Raw genomic sequence first — 19,500 nt, 5'->3', positions numbered from 1 at the left:
GCCGGTATCTGCTATGCTCTTCATTTTTTTCTTAACCAGGGTATCAAAGCCTCTCGAAAACCAAGGTTCCCTAAATTTGTAATCCCTTCCTTTTATTCTGACAGGCACATACAGGTTTTGTACTCTCAAAAATTCACTTTTGAAAGCCTCCCATTTACCAAATATACAATTGCCAGAAAGCAGCCTGTCCCAATCCACTTTTGCCAGATCCTTTCTGATCAGAATCAGGTTTATTATCACCGGCATGTGACGTGAAATTTGTTAACTTTGTAGCAGCAGTTCAATGCAATACATATTATAGAAGAGAAAAACTAAAATAATAATAATAAATAAATAAATAAATAAATAAACAAATCTTATTCACTATACTTTATACAGTAAATGTATATTGAATAGATTAAAAATCATACAAAAGCCAGAAATAATATATATTAAAAATAAAATGAGTTAGTGTCCAGGGGTTCAATGTCAATTTAGGAATCAGATAGCAGAGGAGAAGAAGCTATTCCTGAATCACTGAGTGTGTGCCTTCAGGCTTCTGTATCTCCTACCTGATGGTAACAGTGAGAAAAGGGCATGCCTGGTGCTGGAGGTCCTTAATAATGCTGCCTTTCTGAGACACCATTCCTTGAAGATGTTCTACGTACTTTGTAGGCTAGTACCCAACATGGAGTTGATTAAATTTACAACCCTCTGCAGTTTCTTTCGGTCCTGTGCAGTAGCACCCACCCCCCCTCCATCCCAGACAGTGATACAGCCTGCCAGAATACTCCCCATCGGTACATCTGTAGTAGTTTTTGAGTGTATTTGTCACATACCAAATCTCTTCAAACTCCTAATGAAGTATAGTCACTGTCTTGTCTTCTTTATAACTACATCAACATACTGTATTGGGACCAGGTTAGGTCCCCAGAGATCTGGACACCCAGGAACTTAAAACTGTTCACTCTCTCCACCTCTGATCCCTCTGTGAGGATTGGTGTGTGTTCCTTTGTCTTACCCTTCCTGAAGTCCACAATCAGCTCTTTCATCTTACTGACATTGAGTGCCAGGTTGTTGCTGTGACACCATTCCACTAGTTGGCATATCTCACTCCTGTACACCCACTCGTCACCCCCTGAGATTCTACCAACGATGGTTGTATCATCAGCAAATTTATAGATGGTACTTGAGCTATGCCTAGCCACACAGTCATGGGTATAGAGAGAGTAGAGCAGTGGGCTAAGCACACATCCCTAAGGTGTACCAGTGTTGATCGTCAGTGAGGAGGAGATATTATCACCAATCCGTACAGACTGTGGTCTTGGCCTGAAGCATTGACGTTTTATTCCTTTTCATAGGAAAACCTGACCTATAGACCATAAGACCATAAGATTTAGGAGCAGAAGTAGGCCATTTAGCCCATCAAGTCTGCTCCGCCATTCAATCATGGGCTGATCCATTTCATCCAGTCATCCCCATTCCCCTGCTTTCACCCCATACCCTTTGATGCCCTAGCTAACCAAGAACCTATCTACCTCTGCCTTAAATACACCCAATGACTTGGCCTCCACAGCCACTCGTGGCAACAAATTCCACAGATTTACCACCCTCTGACAAAAGTAATTTCTCTGCATCTCAGTTCTAAAAGGACGTCCTTCAATCCTGAAATCATGCCCTCTTGTCCTAGAATCCCCTACCATGGGAAATAACTTCGCCATATCTAATCTGTTCAGGTATTTTAACATTTGGAATGTTTCTAGGAGATCCCCCTCATTCTTCTGAACTCCAGGGAATACAGCCCAAGAGCTGCCAGACGTTCCTCATATGGTAACCTTCTTATTTCTGGAATCATTCTCCGAATCTTCTCTGAACCCTCTCCAATGTTAGTATATCCTTTCTAAAATAAGGAGCCCAAAACTGCACACAATACTCCAAGTGTGGTCTCACGAGTGCCTTATAGAGCCTCAAAATCACATCCCGGCTCTTATATTCTATACTTCTAGAAATGAATGTCAACATTGCATTTGCCTTTTTCACCACCAGCCTGGAAGTTAACCTTTAGGGTATCCTGCACAAGGACTCCCAAGTCCCTTTGCATTTCTGCTTTTTGAATTCTCCCCCTATCTAAATAATACTCTGCCTGTTTATTTCTTCCACCAAAGTGCATGACCATACACTTTCCAACATTGTATTTCATTTGCCACCTCCTTGCCCATCCCCCTAAACTACCTAAGTTTCTCTACAGGCTTTCTGTTCCCTCAACACGACTTGCTTCTCCACCTATCTTTGTATCATCGGAAAAGTTAGCCACAAATCCATTAATCCCATATTCCAAATCATTGACATACATGTTCTGGAGCTCTTCCAGTTCCAGCTCCAGCTCCTTAACGTGAAGTGTTAGAAGTTGCAGCTGGATGCACTTTTTGCAACTGAAGTCATCAGGGAAACTGGAGATCTTTTTGTCATCCCACATTCTGCAAGAGGAATATTCAACTATCCTGCCTGGCATCCCTACTGTTCTAACTGTGCAATTATAAAGAAGGAAGCAATAAATAAAACGGAAAAAAAACCTACCTCAGCTTTTCGCCTTCTCTCACTCAACCCTCTCCTCAAAGTAGTTAAGCCTCAGATCGCCACTCTAACACTGTCCACTCCATCAATATCCATTTCAACAAAGGCGGTTTCACTTGCTCCTGCTTTATTTTTATTTGCCCTTGCTAATGAATCCTGATCTCTGTTTGGTCACTGTTCAAATGCAAAAACTGTCACAAAGCACTGCTTTTTAATGCACTGTCACCGATCTGTGTGAGTAACCTCTTTTCTCACTCCTGATCTCTGATTGACCACTGTTCAAACACTGAAACTCTTGCAAAGCACAACGTATTACATTTGGTTAAGTCCTTAACTAAAATCATCATAACATTTGGTCATTTGGTGCTTAGCTCCCTGTTCTACTCACTTTATACTTATGACTCTAGGCTAAGCAGAGCTCCAATGTCATATTTAAGTTTGCCGACAACACCACTGTTATAGGCTGAGTCAAAGGTGGTGACGAATCAGCATATAGGAAGGAGACTGAAAATCTGGCTGAATGGTGCCACAGTAACAACCTCTTCCTCTATGTCAGCAAGACCAAGGAGATGATTATCAACTTCAGGAGGAAGAAACCGGAGGTCCATGAGCTAGTCCTCATTGGGGGATCAGAGGTGGAGAGCGTCAGCAACTTCAATTCATTATTGTTATCGTTTCACAGGACCTGTTCTGTTTCCAGCACGTCAGTGCTATTATGGAAAAATCACAGCAGTGCCTATAGCTTCTTAGAGATTTGTGAAGACCTGGCATGTCATCTGAAACTCTGACCAACTTCAAAGTGGTGGAAAGTATATTGACTGGTTGTATCACAGCCTGGTATGGAAACAGCAATGCCCTTGTGCAGAAAAGCCTACTACAAAGCAATGGATATGGCTCATTTCATCACAGGAAGAGCCCTCCCTACCATTCAGCACATCTGCACGAGAGATGTTGCGGGAAAGCAGCATCCATCATCAAGCACCTCCACCATCCACCATCCAGGCCATGCACTAATCTCAGTGATGCCATCAGGAAGAAGTTACAGGAGCCTCAGAATCTGCACCACCAGGTTCAAGAATGGTGATTACCTCTCAACCATCAGGCTCTTAAACCAGAGAGGATAACTTCACTCAACTTCACTCGCCCCATCACTGAAATGTTCCCACTGAAATCGACACACTTTTAAGGACTATTATCTTATGTTCTCAATATTTATTGCTTATTTATTTATTATTATTATTTATTTTTTTCTCAGCTCAACCTTGTAAAACCTGAGGTCTGGGCATAGCCAAGCATAGCCAACAATAATGATTATTATTATTTCATTTGTTTCTCTTTCCTCTTGTATTTGCATAGTTTGTGTTTTTTTTTTTGCGCATTGGTTGTTCTCTATCCTGTTAGCGTGGTCTTCCATCTATTCTATTGTGTTTCTTGTATTTACGGTAATTGCCCACAAGAAAATGAGTCTCAGAGTTGTATATGATGATGTATATGTACTTTGATAATTACTTTACTTTGAACTTTGTTGCAAAGAACAGAAGGATTTCAGAATTAACTACATGATAAGGAAACAGAGGATAATGGTTGAAGATTGATTATCCATTTGGAGTCATGTGACTTGTGGAGTACCACAGGGGTCCCTGGTGGAGCTCTGTTGTTCATCGTTTATGTAAGTGATGTGGATGTGGATGTTCATGGCACAATTAGCAAGTCTAGTGTTAAAGTAGGGGGCCTTGTTGATAAAGAAGCAGTTTATAATGAATTGCAAAGAGATCGTGTCAGTTAGGAAGATGGACTGAGGAATACCAAATGGATTTTGACCTAGAGAAGTGTGAGATGATGCTTTTTGGACAGTCAAACCAGGGTAGGATCTTTGCAGTGAATGGCATGGCACTGACAAGAGAGACCTGGGAGTTTGAGAGCATGGTTTGCTGAATGTGGCTGCAGAAGTAGACAGGCTGGTGAAACAAGCTGTGGGCCTCCATCAGTCAGGGTGGTGAGTTTAGGAGTAGGGACATCATATAAGTCATTGGTGAAAACTACTTGGAGTATAGTGCTTAGTTTTGACCACCCTGTTATAGGAAATGTATTGTCAAGCTGGAGAGAGTGCAGAAGAAATTTACAATGAAGCTGTCTACAGTAGACCCTGTATAGTGAGAGGTTGGCCACGCTTGAACTTTATTCCTTGAGGAGTAGAAGATGCAGGGGTGACCTCATAGAAGTTTATGAAATATTGAGGGGTATGGATAAGATAGACTGTCGTAGTCTTTTCCCCTGGGCTGTAGAGTCCAAAACTAGAGGGGATAGATTCAAGATAAAAGCCAAGAGATTTAAAGGAGATCTAAGAGACCTCAGAGACCTTCTTTACAGAGACTGAGCTACAGAGGAAGTGGTTGAGCCGGATACAATTGCAACATTTAAGAAGCATTTAGATAGGTGTATGGAGGGGAAGGACTTGGAGACTTATGGGTCAAATGCGAGCATCTGGAAATAGCAGAGAGCATGCTGTGGGTGGCATGGACCAGTTGGGCCAAAGGCTTGTTCCATGCTGTGTTACTCTATGATTCTACCAGCATACAGAAATTGTTGGAAGATGTCAGAAATTTATTTGGGTCTTCGGTGGATCAAAGGTTAGAAGGCATTACTACAGGAGAGAAAAGGTCATTTGTCAGGTGTTTGAAATTTAAACAGGGTCTAAGGACAGGAGAAGTTGATAGGGGACTGGGCTTTGAAGGGGATCACAAATAAGTATCAGATAACATGTGGATAATCTGTCTGTGTTGTGATTGACAACTGATTAATAGTTAGTCTCAGCTATTCATCGTTCTCTTTTCGTTAGGACAGAGAAATGAGCGTGTCTGAAGAGAAAAAGCAAGTAATTAAACTGGAAGAAGCCTATTGAATTGAGTTCCAAATGTCATTCTGAGACCTGTTCAGTGAGACCTCTTCTGCATAATAATGCATCCAAGGCGATGGCTATTAAAATCTTTCTCAACAACAGACACATCTCAGAAAACAATGACAAACAGAAAATGTTGCAGTTACTCAGCAGGTCAGACATCATCCATGCAAAGAGGCACTGTCAACATTTCAGTTGGTCTTTCATCAAGTCTGGGATAAATTAAAAATCAAACTTGTTTTCAGTTACTGAGACAACAGTCAGGAGTGCTGGTGATGGGGGCTTTGTGCAGAGAAGAAGGAGAAGATCTGCGAAAGGGTAGAAGCCAAAAGAGAATGAATGGCACAGCCTGTGGTGCTGCTGCTGAAAGAGGGTGGTGGCTTGTATTTGCAGCTGATGCTTCCGGAGAAGATGTCAGTAGGTTGCCATTCACCAGTGGAGGTGTTCGAAATTCAGAAGTTGGATGTTCACTAGCCTTATTTGCATGGCACTGAAAAATTTGGTGTAATGAGACTGGATTCTTACTATAGCAATTAATCCCAGTGACTTTGGGGGTTGGTCAAAAGTGAAAGAAAATCAATTCTCACACTGATTCTATTGAAAATAGAGTTGATATTCTCTATCATGATCGCAAATAGGTTCATTTCACAGGCTGAATGATGTGATGAATATTCGGATAAACAAGAAGGCTGCAAATGGAATTAACTTTGGACTAGCCGGTACGATTCAGTAGTGCCTCAAAGAACCAAATGGAAAGAAGACAGAAACATTTTTCATGCAGTAGAAGTCTTATTGAAAGTGTTGAAATTGTACTGTGAATGGTTGTCACATGTTCCACATCAACCTACTCCACAGGAACTGTGAACCTTGTGTTGACGTCAGATTACTTCAAACTTAAAATTAAAATGAAAAATACTAAAAATACTCAATGGCTTGTGTCAAATGTATGGAGAGAGAAACAAAGTTTGCATTTTTCGTCTTTGATCTTTTATCAGAATTCTGTATCATCTGTTTCTTTCTCAAAAGGTGCAGCCTATTCTCTTTATATTGCCGAAACTTCTGCTTTCATTTCAGATCATCAGCATTTACAGCTAATTGCAATAACCATATATTCCGGGGGATGTGGAATATTTTATCCTAATTGACAAGGGCTTCCCTGCTTGATGATTGTGGAGAAGCTTGGCAAACTGGCTGAGAGGACTGTCATGTTGGAAATATTCTCTTGTTAGCTTCCAAGGGTTATGCCAGAGATATTGATGGTGAAAGTTGTCAAACTGTTTTTCTTGGCAGCTGTGAGTAGTCCATGCTTCATTGCTATACAGTAGTTTGCAAATAACGTAAATTCTACCAATCAGCATCTTAATCCTAAGGATGAAAATGTTTTTTATTTGCACTCACTTTATTAGTCATACAACATAGGAGACAGAATTAGACATTTGGTGCATTGAGTCCACACCACCATTTAATCATGGCCGATTTATTTTCCCTCTCAACCCCATTCACCTGCCTTCTCCTTGTAACCTTTGATGACCTTACTAATCAAGAACCTATCAAACTCTGCTTTAAATATACCCAATGACCTGGCCTTCACAGCCATCTATAGAAATGAATTCCACAGATTCACTACCCTCTGGCTAAAGAGATTCGTCCTCATCTCTGTTCAAAAGGAATATCCTTCTATCCAAAGGTTATGCCCTCTGGTCCCAAATTCTCCCAGTAATGTCTACTCTGTCTAGGTCTTTCAATACTCAGTATGTTTCAATAAGATTCCACCCCCCCCACCCCCATCCTTCTAAACTGCAGTGAGTACAAGCCCAGATCCATCAAATGCTACTCATACGTTAACCTTGTCATTCCTGGGATAATTCCCGTAAACCTCCTCCATATCCTCCCCAATGCCAGCACATCTTTTCATAGATTAGGGGCTTGAAACTGCTGACGATACTCCAAGTGTCGTCTGACCAATGCTTTATAAGTTCTCGGCATTATATCCCTGCTTTTGTACTCTAGTCCTCTCATTTAATTTGCCTTCCTTACTATCAACTCGGCCTGCAAATTAACCTTTAGGAAATCCTGCACTAGGACTCCAAAACCCCTTTGCACCTCTGATTTCTGAATTTGCTCTACATTTAGTCTAATTTGATAATTGTATTTCCTCCAGAAAAATAGTCAATTCTTAACTACTTTTTACTTGCTGAATCAGGGAATAAGCTGGCTGGGGTGTGCAAGTGATCAAAAGACTGATTGATGTCATAAGTATAAATCAAGATAACTGAGTTATGGCACGTGCCAAGTCATGGCATAAGGCATAAATCAGCACATGCAAATAATCCTTTAATGTCTTTGCATGATTATCCATTTCTATGCAAGAAATACTGACTTAATAAACTAGTAAAAAGATCTCAAATGGTAGAATTTCAAGTCTTAAACTTCTATCCATTAATATTCCAGGTAATTTTTGTTAAAGACCATAAATCATTCTATAATGGCACCACAGATGATCATTCCAAATATTGCAATTATTTTCACAATGTAAGGATTACTGTGCTCTTCAGAGATAGTTTGAAGGTTATTGGTTAACTATTGGCTCCAGTAGCTGGGTGCATTTCTTCTACTCCTTAGCCTTGTCTGTGCTTAGCCAACTCAGAACAGGTAGAAGAAATATAACTAGGGTCCTTCTGTGCAGAACACAGCTGTCCAGAAGCAGGACTATATGTTTTAGAGAGGCAGCTTTAAATCAAACTGATTAATTGACATTTTTATTAGCAGTGTGCAATTCATTGAAACCAATCTCATTATGAGTCTTGACCCTAATGTAAAGCCCAACCAGAGCTGAGATAGAAAGAGAAATTGAAATGAAAAGTCTGAGATAAGCTGAGGGTGGGGGGTTGGAGAATAAACAGAGTAAAAAGACGCTCCTACTTTCAGAAACCAGACAGGTAAGTTAGCTGATTAAAAAGTTGTAACACAATAGCCAGAGACTTTATTGAGTTTATCTCAAGAGGTGCACACAACTGATTCAAATGTAAATGTGGAACCTAGTGCAGTACAGCACAGTACAGACCCTTCTGCCCACAATATTGTGCTGACCTTTTAACCTATTCCAAGATCAATCTAACTCTTCCTATCCACATAGCACACTATTTTCCTTTTTTGGAAAATTATCATTTTTCCACCCAATCTTTGAAGATTTGTTTTATTGAGACTGTGCTTAAGCCTTCTCCAGTAGTGTAACTTATTCCAATCAGCTGAAGATGCATTATGCCCTCTTCCCCATGGGATCAGTTGTTCCATTTCCAGTCCTAAGCAATGGAAACCATGAGGCTCCCAGATTTAATCCATGGGTGAGCCAGGCTAATAAGGGGTGGGATTGTCAAGGCTTTCATCATCATTTCTGAGTGTGGAAAAGGAGATAACAGTCAGTATTCACTTAGATTAGATTAGATTAGATTATGAGGACATGAAGTCCCCTTTTATTGTCATTTAGTAATGCATGCATTAAGAAATGATACAACATTTTCCAGAATGATATCACGGAAACACACGACAAACCGACTTAAAAACTAACAAAAAACACACATATATATAGTTACAGTATATAGTTACAACAGTGCAAAACAATACCGTAATTTGATAAGAACAGACCATGGCACGGTAATAACCTCAAAGTCTCTCGAAAGTCCCATCATCTCACGCAGACGGTAAACCTCCAGCGCCGCCAACTTGCCGATGCAGCATACTGAAAGCATCCGACCACAGTCCGACTCCGAGTCCATCCGAAAACTCCAAGCCTCCGACCAGCTCTCCAACACCGAGCATCGAGCACCATCTCTGTCTAGCGCTTTGACCCCGGCCCCAGCAACAGGTAATAGGCAATGCTGAGAATTTGGGGCCTTCGTCTCTGGAGATTCTCGATCGCACAGCAGCAGCGGCAGCGAAGCAGGCATTTCAGAAGTTACTCCAGGTGTTCCTCTGTGCTTCTCACGGCTGTCTCCATCAAATCCGGATTGTGCACAGCCCCCTAGTTACACATAATCAATATCATTCGCAATGGCCACATGCGCTGTGTTGCGCCACCATCTTCTCCTCCCTCCCTCTCCACTTTCTTGTTTCCTTGCCAGAATTCGAAGACCACCCCACTACCCCTTCTTACTTGAGACAGGATAGGATGTAATTGTAATGTCCTCACTACTGAAAACCCTGCCAGTACCTGGGGTTAATTTTTTAAGAATCATTTCATATTATTTGCACTGGAGATCATTATCCATAGAGATGCACTGAAAAGAAAGTAACTGCATCTATAAGTAATTCCTACGGTTATGAGTGTTTTGTGAATTTCAGATTGCAGGTTATATTTATGTCCTTTTGCTGACCAAGCTATCAGTAATGATTAATCATGGTCCAACCCTTTGATGATTCACTATATCAAAGAATATGAGCCATGATATTAATTCTAGTCTACAAAGTAGCTTATACTATAGAGCTTAGAGGTCCCCTCTATCTAATGAGCCAGCATTACCTAAAGATCCTCAGCTTGAAATATTAACTCTGCTTGTTTCAACTCTGCTCTCCACAGATGTTGCCTGACCTGTGAAGTGTTGGTAGACTAATCTGTTTTTGTTTCAGATTTTGACAGATGTAGTTTTACGACTTTCAATCAATAAAGTATAGGAAATCCTAGAAGATAAGCTAAACCAATGTTAAAGGCACATTTGATCATAGAATTCGGTGTCGTATCCATTTGGGATATCACAGTTTAAGAAAGACATAGCTATGGCAAGGCTTCTGTTGAACATTGTTGGAAAGATTGAAGAAAGAGCAGGGAAGATAGCAACAAATAATAGGTAAGTGAGACAACCTGGATTGCCTTGAGTAAAATCCAGAATGGGTTTAATGAGCCAAATACTGCTGCATTCTCTATGACTTCATGAAATTCATAACTTGATCTCTTGTGCAGTGGTTCTTCCATATTCCAGAGCCTAAGTTACAATGTGTTGGCGTGTGGCCAAGTGGTTAAGGCATTTGTCTAGTGATTTGAAGGTCGCTAGTTCGAGCCTTGGCTAAGGCAGCATGTGTGTCCTTGAGCAAGGTGCTTAACCACACATTGCTCTGCGACAACACCGATGCCAAGCTGTATGGGTCCTAATGCTCTTCCCTTGGACAGCATCAGTGGCGTGGAGAGGGGAGACTTGCAGCATGGGCAACTGCTGGTCTTCCATACAACCTTGCCCAGACCTGCGCCCTGGAAACCTTCCAAGGCACGAATCCATAGTCTCATGAGACTAACGGATGCCTATAAATTACAATACAACTGAACTGTAGAGTCGTAAGCAAATAAAAATGTTTTTGCAAGACTCATTTTGTTCCATAAGACATAAGACATGATAAGCTGAAACTGTCTTTAACTGTCTGTGCTACCATTAAGAAATTTGCAAGAAACTTCATAAAGACTTGCCAGAATATGGAACTTGCTATCAAATGCACGTGAATTTCATTGATGTCATTATACAAATTAGATCATTGTGAATGGAAGAAACTGATATGTATAAAGGTTTAAATTGAGAAATTGAGAATAAGCTCATAGAACATAAATATTAGCATGGATCGGGGGGAACGGGTCTGTAGTGCTTGTTTTTATTCAACAGTTTAGTGGTTTGGGGAAGTAAACACTAGGTACCTACTGTACATTAAATGTCAACCAATTCTTTTAGTTTGCGCTTTAGAATACTTTAATTGTGAAATTAAGAACCTGAGGACATGGTCAGCTAAAAATTATTGAGAGGTGTTTGGAAATCCCAGGCTATGAGCCAAGGTCAGCAGAGAAGACAAGAGAGATATGAAAATTCAGTTACCCTCATTAGGGCAGTTCATCTTGTTTACTATTACATGAAACAAAGCCCATCTTAATCATATATCTGAGTTCTAAGTAAAGCAAACTTTCAATGGCAGCAAATAACAAAAGAGAAAAATCCTGCTAGAAATGTTCAACAGACCAAGCAACATCTGTAGAAGCAAGCTTGCTTCAAAATCAGAAGACCATGGATTTAAATCCACACAAGGAGGCAACATCTCCTTCAAATGTTATATAATGTTGAACTGAAAAATAGAGTGGAAAGTCGTTAGAGCAAATAAAGGCGATTCTATTGAACAATGGTATCCTCCTAAAAACAATGAGTAACTGGCAGCACACATAAACTGCTGCAGGAACTCAGCAGGTCAGGCAATAAAGGAATAAACAGTTATTGTTTCAGGCAGATACCTTTCATCAGGATTAACTAACAGAGCTTTAATCATTAAGCAATGGTTTTGAAAATTGTGATGAAATTTTCAAAACCATTGCTAATGATTGAAACTCTGCTAACTAATTCATTGTGATGCATTGAATTTAACCCAGGAAAAACAACAACCCATGCTTCTACAATACAGGGAAATGTTTGGATGAGAATATCACTCTGGAAGGGTTTAAACTGATATAGCAGGGGGATGGGAACCAGAGTGATAGGGCTGAGAATGGGGCAGTTGGTATACACATTGATGTAGTATGCAGTGAGACTCTAAGAAAGGGCAGGCAGATGACAAAGCAAAGTTGCTGTCAGTGAGATGAACTAAAGTGTAATATGGGGGCAAAAATGAATACAGGGCTGAAGGTGTTATATTTGAAGGCAAGCAGTATATAAAATAAGGTAGATGATCTTGTTGTGCAGTCAGAGATTGGCACGTATAATGTTGTGGGCATTCACTGAATCATGGCTGAATGAAGATCATAGTAGAGAGCTTAACATCCAAGGATATGCTTTGTATCGAAAGGACAGGCAGGTAGGCAAAGGGGATAGGGTGGTTCTGTTGTAAAAGATAAAATCAAATGCTTAGAAAGAGGTAATATAGGATTGGAAGAAGCTTTGTGGGTAGAATTAAGAAACTGTAAGTGTAAAAAGATCCTGATGGGAGTTATAGACAGGCATCAGAACAGTGGCCAGTCCGTGAGATATAGAAAAGGCATGTAAAAGGGACAGTATTGCAATAATCATGGAAGATTTCAATCTACAAGAAGATTGGGAAAATCTGGATGGTGCTGGATCCCAAGAAAGAAAAATTGTATAATGCCTACGAGTTGGCTTTTTAGAGCAGCTTGCAGTTGAGCCAACTAGTGAAAAGTCAATTCTGGATTACGTGCTGTGTATTGAACCAGATTTAATTAGGGAGCTTAAGGTAAAGAAATATGTTAGAATTCACCCTGCAGTTTGAGAGAGATCAGGTTTATTGTATATGGGATATTATATATATATGAAGAGAAAAGCTGAGCAAAAATCACAGGGGGTCACCTGACAGAAAAGGCTTTTGCTGACAAAGGTAGAAAGAAAAAGTCAATACTTTAGAATTAATTCAGAATCAGAATCAGATTTGATATTACTAATATATGTTGTGAAATTTGTTGTTTTTGTGGCATCCATACATAAAAGTACTATAAATAACATTAAGATATATATATGTGTGTGTGTGTGGCACGTGGCCAAGTGGTTAAGGCGTCAGTCTAGTGATCTGAATGTCGCTAGTTCGAGCCTCAGCTGAGGCAGGGTGTTGTGTCCTTGAGCAAGGCACTTAACCACACATTGCTCTGCGATGACACCAGTGCCAAGCTGTATCGGCCCTAGTGCCCTTCCCTTGGACAACATCAGTGGCGTGGAGAGGGGAGACTTGCAGCATGGGCAACTGCTGGTCTTCCATACAACCTTGCCCAGGCCTGCGCCCTGGAAACCTTCCAAGGCGCAAATCCATGGTCTCACGAGACTAACGGATGCCTATATATATATATATAAAAAATCAAATAAATAGTGCAATTAGAGAGCAAAAATAGAGCGTAGTGTTCATGGGTCATTGTCCATTCAGAAATCTGATAGTGGAGGAGAAGGTGTTCCTCAAATGTCGAGTATGTGTCTTCAGGCTAATGTATCTCCCTCATGTTGGTAGCAAGGAGAAAACAGCATGTCCTGGGTGATGGGGGTCCTTAAATATGGATACCACATTTATGAGTCATCTACTTTTCAAGATGTCCTGGATAATGGGAGGCTAGTGTCCATGATGGAGTTGGCTGAGTTTGGAACCCTTTACAGCTTTTTCCGATGGGCGCAGTGGCTCCCTCCATACCAAACGGTGATGCAGCCAGTTAGAATGTATCTGATTTGATGAATTGTCATCAACCTGAATTATTAACTCCTTATTACTCAGCATACCTGCCGTGTAAGAATTCTTCTGTCGTGGAATAAGTCTTCCATTATTTGTGCATTCCTTCTGGTTTAAATTAGTTATTTATCTCACTGTACTTTGAGAATCCTTGATGCACATTACTGGTTGCCAAGCTGGCCTTTCCAACAGCAATGAATCTCCTGGATTAATTCATAAACTACGAGGCATTTGGGGATATACAATGGTCAGGAAAGATCTGTGATAAATCAAGTTACTTTTATTCACAGAGTAACAGGGATCTTGCAATTGAAAGCAAGAATAATGAATTTTTTTTTCTCTTCTGTTTAATAATATATGATTATAAAAAATATGTGAGCATGAAACAGCTGCATTTTGGAATTGTGTCTTAGCATGTTATCAACCCTTTTCAAACAATGGGTTATTTTAAGTAATGTGGCATATTTGGTCGGCAAGAGATATAAACAATTTTCACCAGCAAAATCACAGCAAAGATCTATGTAAATAATGTTTCCCTGCATTATAATAGCAGCTAACCTTCATGTGGACTCTACTGGCTGTGAATTCACCAGGGATATACTGAGGTCATGAATGCTTTAGAAATACAAGTTCTATCTGTCTAACTATTTTTCTTACTGGTGTTAGCTGAAGCAAGAATGTTGGACAGTATAATGGGAGAATTCCACATGCTTTTTCATACGGTGCCAAGCAATCTTTGAAACAATTGCCTAACCAGTTAGACTGGAACTCAGTTTAGTATTTCATTGAAGAATGGCATTTCTGACAAAGCAACATTCAATCAAAACTGAAATATTCTCACATCCCTGTGGCCAGTGTTATATCCATGATCTTGTGACTTAGGGTCTATGATGCAACATGCCTGCACAGCTTTTACAAATACTTCTCTGACCAGCAGGCAGGAATGTCGCTAAGTAAGCTAAGCTGACATATTCACAGAACAACTCTTTCAATGTATCCTTCTTTACATTCTTTAGATGTGGAACAGGGCTTTCATTATATGTGCATTCCTTATTCCCTGAATAATGCAGAGACTTGACCATTTAGCTCCTTCAATCTGTACTGCCATTTGATTAAATAATGGCTGATGAGTTTTGCATCTTCATCTTCATCTTCAACTTGGTTCTGTTCTGCTTAATAGTGTTCTGTAACAAATATAAGAAGGTGTTGGTTGACATTCTTCATGTACCATTTGAGTCAGTGTGATGAAGGTGCAGTTAGAGACATTGTGGGTGGCTTAAATACAGTGGATTGCTTGGCCACTTCAAAGACAGCCAAGAGCCAGCTGAACACTTTGAAACTTGGGGTGGGAGATGCATGTTTTCTGGGCCTGGCAAGGACAGCTAGGTACTTTCCCTTGTGAACTAGTTAGGTTATTGCCAGCGTTTTATTTCCACATCTCAAAACATCTGAACTCAACTCCTCAAACCACATGATGCATTTGGAACTTACAATCATTGGATTATTAGTCCAGGATTCAAGGGTACAATGCCTGTAAAGTAGTCATTACGCTAGTATAACTATTAACTATTCTGTTTTTCTGTTTTGCCTTCTTCCTGTTATGGCATCTAAGCTAGTTTATTATTAAGAAATTCAATGGTCAATGTTCATTAAATACCAATAAAGATGAGGATTACTTCGTCCCAGTAGGTACTGAACAATGAAAGTTGGCAGAATGAAGCATCTTTGAAGCCAATGAGCAAGGAGCTGCAAAGTCTGACAGGACTGGAATCATTTGATGCCAGAAATCAGGGAGCCCCAGAAATCTGCAGAAAAAATTATTTTTCTTCCGTGCTTGGATTACTAAACTGTTTTTGTATAACCATCCTTTTCGAGGTTTTCATTCTCAGTTTTTCCCCCATCTCTTCTCACCTTATTGGTCTAATTAGTACAGAGAACCTGTGGTAGGCAGAACACCTCAGACTACCAAACAAAATGATGCTCAGGGCTTGTGGAGAGAAACTTCACAGCCAAGTGCAATCTTTGCCAATGCTCTATTCAGCTAAAATTTACATGAACTTCTGCTGAAATCATCTTTCTCCCATTCTTTGGCTCAAAAGCAGCTAAGACCATTTGCTAGTTTTACATCTATCCTGCTGAATATTAGCTAATTCATCATATCTTCAAAGAAATGCAGTTTTCACAGGAAATCTGAGGCAAGGATATTAAAAGAACCAAAATTGGGAAGGGCGAAAATAAGTATTAGGAAAAAATAATTAATTCTTTTTTTACTCATAATTAATCATTTAGAGTCTGATCAATTGCAAAAAAAACTGTTCAGCTGAGACTATTCTGTAACTTAAGAAGTCAACAGTTCATTTGCCAGATATGTCAAAATTTGCCTTAGTTCCTTCATAGTAGTCAAACACCAGATGCGTTTATCGTCTAGGTGTAATGCCTTCTGTCAACAGTGCAATTCAACTCACTAAGGGAAATGTGTACACACTCAACAGATTACAGAGGAGCTCCTTTAGAAAAGAGAGTGTACACTTGTCACAAGGAACAAAGGATAAAGCAAAAAGCAAAGAGGTGGTGTTTGATGGTGTGTGAGTGAGGCAAGTTTTCAGTTTTACTCAAACAATAGAAGGAGAAAAGGGGGAGGGGGGAGAAAAAAATTGAGGTTTCTTTCAATATCTTTATGGAATAATGCACCTCTTTTTGAGTTCTACCAATCAGCAGGGAACCAGTTTCCATGCTAATTCTCAATTAATTCTTACCTAAATTGTATTTTACGGAACAATATTTTGACTTTGCACTTTAGTCAACAATTATTGTTAGAAGATCATGTGTGGAACATGTCAGAATGGGACAGCGGTGCAGAAGCACAGCCATTGCCTCATTGTGCCGGAGACTTGGGTGAAGTTTGCAAATACTTTCTGCGATAATGTGGGTTTTCTCAGGGTGCTCTGGTTTCAAACCGGATCCCAATGGCATGTGGGTTGGTGGACTAATCTGTTACCATAAATTGCCCATAAAGTGTGTAGGTGGCTGATAGAATCTGGGAAGCGTTGATGTGATGTGCGGAGAATAAAAATAAGATTAATATAGGATCAGCATAAGTGAGTACTAATAGTCGGCATTGACTTGGTGGGGCAAAGGGCCTGTTTTCTGCTATGTATCCTACAACTCTATGATTTTCCATGCCTGAAGCTCCATGCAAAGAAAAATAACAGAAAACCAACATATTGGAAGCTATTGTTAACCTTCAGGAGAACCTGTGTCAGGAGGCAGTTTTTTTTTACGGGAGATAACTCCCTCCTATCTTATAATTGAACACTAGAGAATATCCATGCCAGTGTATAACATTACAGCAAACTCCAGGGTCTTCAGCATAACATTCATATTTTCACTGGAGTATTGAGCAAGCACTGCGTTGCTGAATTGTCCCCTCATAGGTGTCATGTTAAATCATTTGAGATTGCAGATCCATGTGAAAAGAGCTGAGAAGTGCTTCCTTAAGGGATCAGTATGAACCCCTTCACTAATGCCACTAACATTATTATATATTCTAATCTCTTTAATATTTGAAGCACCTCAATTCTAAAATAACTCAATGGCTGTAAAATGCTTTGAGACACTCTAAGGTCATGGAGTATGTTATAGAGGTGCGGGTCTTTTTTTCCTTTTTCGCAATTGACGTGTTATTAGTGAAACCCCTAAACAACTGTCTGGAACTATTGTACTTGACAATTAGATAACCGTTAGCATTTACTTTCTCTCATAACACTGGTGGATCACTGTATGTTTAGTCTACAGGCAACTTGCAGTTCTACATCAGAGCAGTAATGTTACTTTAAGTCAACGTGATACTTTCCAGCTTCCAATTTTGAAGTGAGATTGTTGAATTAGTGCCGAAATATTGCAAAAGCATGTGCTGCAGAAGCAAGGACCTCCAAGAACTGGACTTGAGACAACACAGATTTTCACCAATCCCTTCAGTATTGTGTCTGCATATGTGTGCACGTGTGTAAACATATACCTGTATAGATGGCCAAAAGTTTGTGATGTCATGCCCACATGCATTGCAACATGCAGGACAAAATACCCAAGTGTGCACATATGCACATTGACAGGTGTTGAGTGTTTGTGGGTATGTGCATGTGTGTGGGCGTACGTGTCTAGGTGTGCACGTTGGCTGGAGGGCTGGAAAGGAGGCTCTCTTCACGGCTTTAGCCACATTAAAGAGAACAGCGTGGAGAGCTCCCAACAGTAAAAGCCTGAAGCTGAACACCTGGGATTGCCTCTTAGTCACCTGCCAGCTATTATATCAGTCTTCCCCAAGACTAGCAGAGTAGGGGGTCTGGCACTATCATCTTGGAGATTGCAGCTTCATGAATGATGAATAGACTGTTTGTTGTACCGTACTCCTATGGCTCTTTCTTGGAAAAATATTACTTTTCTCATATTACCAATAATGGCTCAGGAATCTGTCCTCAACTGCTACACTATAGGAGCAGAAAACTCTCTAACGTCTCCAAATTTCTTGAAAGTTATGAGTAATCAGTGGCAACTAATCTCCTCACCCAAACAGTACCTTCACCCTGCATACCTCATTGGAAGTCCTTATGGCAATTAAACCCAATTCTCACACAATAGCCTTGACATTTAGAGAATAAGAGTACATGGGCTTGTCATAAATATAATGAGCAATCCTATCGACAAGTAGTTCATTGCATGGTAAGGTGCCTTTGAGTGCAACAATGTAGTTTAATCTCTTTTGCCCACTGTAATTTTATCAGAAATACATTTAAACAATAGAATTACAAAGGCTAGAGTAAAAGGCCATTTGATATATCATCCCCATGAATTAGTTCTGCTCCCTTACTCTTGCCCTTAAACCTTTACGTTCTGTTTTCCTTTTCATGTACCACTACTGTAACATACATATCTATTCCTGTGAGTTCTTTATCTCCAATAGAGTAACATGGAGAGTGTGCAAAGTATTACCTTAAAATACATGGTGCTCTAGGTATTTAACTAGTTTAAACAACACGTACACACTTATATGTTGTAACTGATTTAATGACTTCTTAAGCTTTGAACTGTACCACTGCTCTCTGTGTTGATCCAGGACGTCCACAGATATTGTTGGTGTCACATCCATCTCTGGACTTGTTTATGGTGTCAATCCTTATGTCTTTACAATTACATTCTTTAAGTACTCTTCTTGACAATTGTCAGGCACACTATAGGGAGTAAACTTAAATTCACTATGTTCCTGACTTTGTTTGAGGCATCTTAAATCATGATCAAAAATCATGGATTTTTCTGGATCTCTTCTGCATGTTTAAAAGATGAGTCTTGGAAACGCGCAGTATATTATCTCACTCTTCAATATTTCTGTATCTCATCCTTTACCTGCCTGATACTGATATGGAATCTGAACCCCTTCCCCTTTTATCGATGCACTATAGAAAGCATCCAATCTGGATGCATCACAGCTTGGTGCAGTGCAAGTAAGTACAGAGTCGTGGACACAACTCTGCATATCATGGAAATCAGCCTCTTCTCCAAGGACTCTGTCTATATTTCCCACTGTCTCAGTAAAGCAGCCAGCAAAATATGACCACAAGATCATATGACTGGAGTAGAATTAAGCCATTTGACCCATCAAGTCTGCTCCACCATTCCAGCTTGGATTGTCTCCGGCCTTCTCCCAGTAATGAAAGAACCCACCATCCCCTAGAAGATACAAAAGCCTAAAATCAGGTACCATCAGGCTCAATTCAAGGGCATCGTCTACTACTTAATGGTTCTATGATAAGATGACTTTACAATCTATCTCGTTATGACCTTGCACCTTATCGCTTACCTGCACTGCACTTTCT

This window comes from Mobula birostris, chromosome 1, assembly GCF_030028105.1.
Source record: "Mobula birostris isolate sMobBir1 chromosome 1, sMobBir1.hap1, whole genome shotgun sequence".
NCBI lineage: Eukaryota > Metazoa > Chordata > Chondrichthyes > Myliobatiformes > Myliobatidae > Mobula > Mobula birostris.
The sequence above is the reverse complement of the archived record's forward strand: the minus strand, read 5'-3'. Positions refer to the sequence as shown.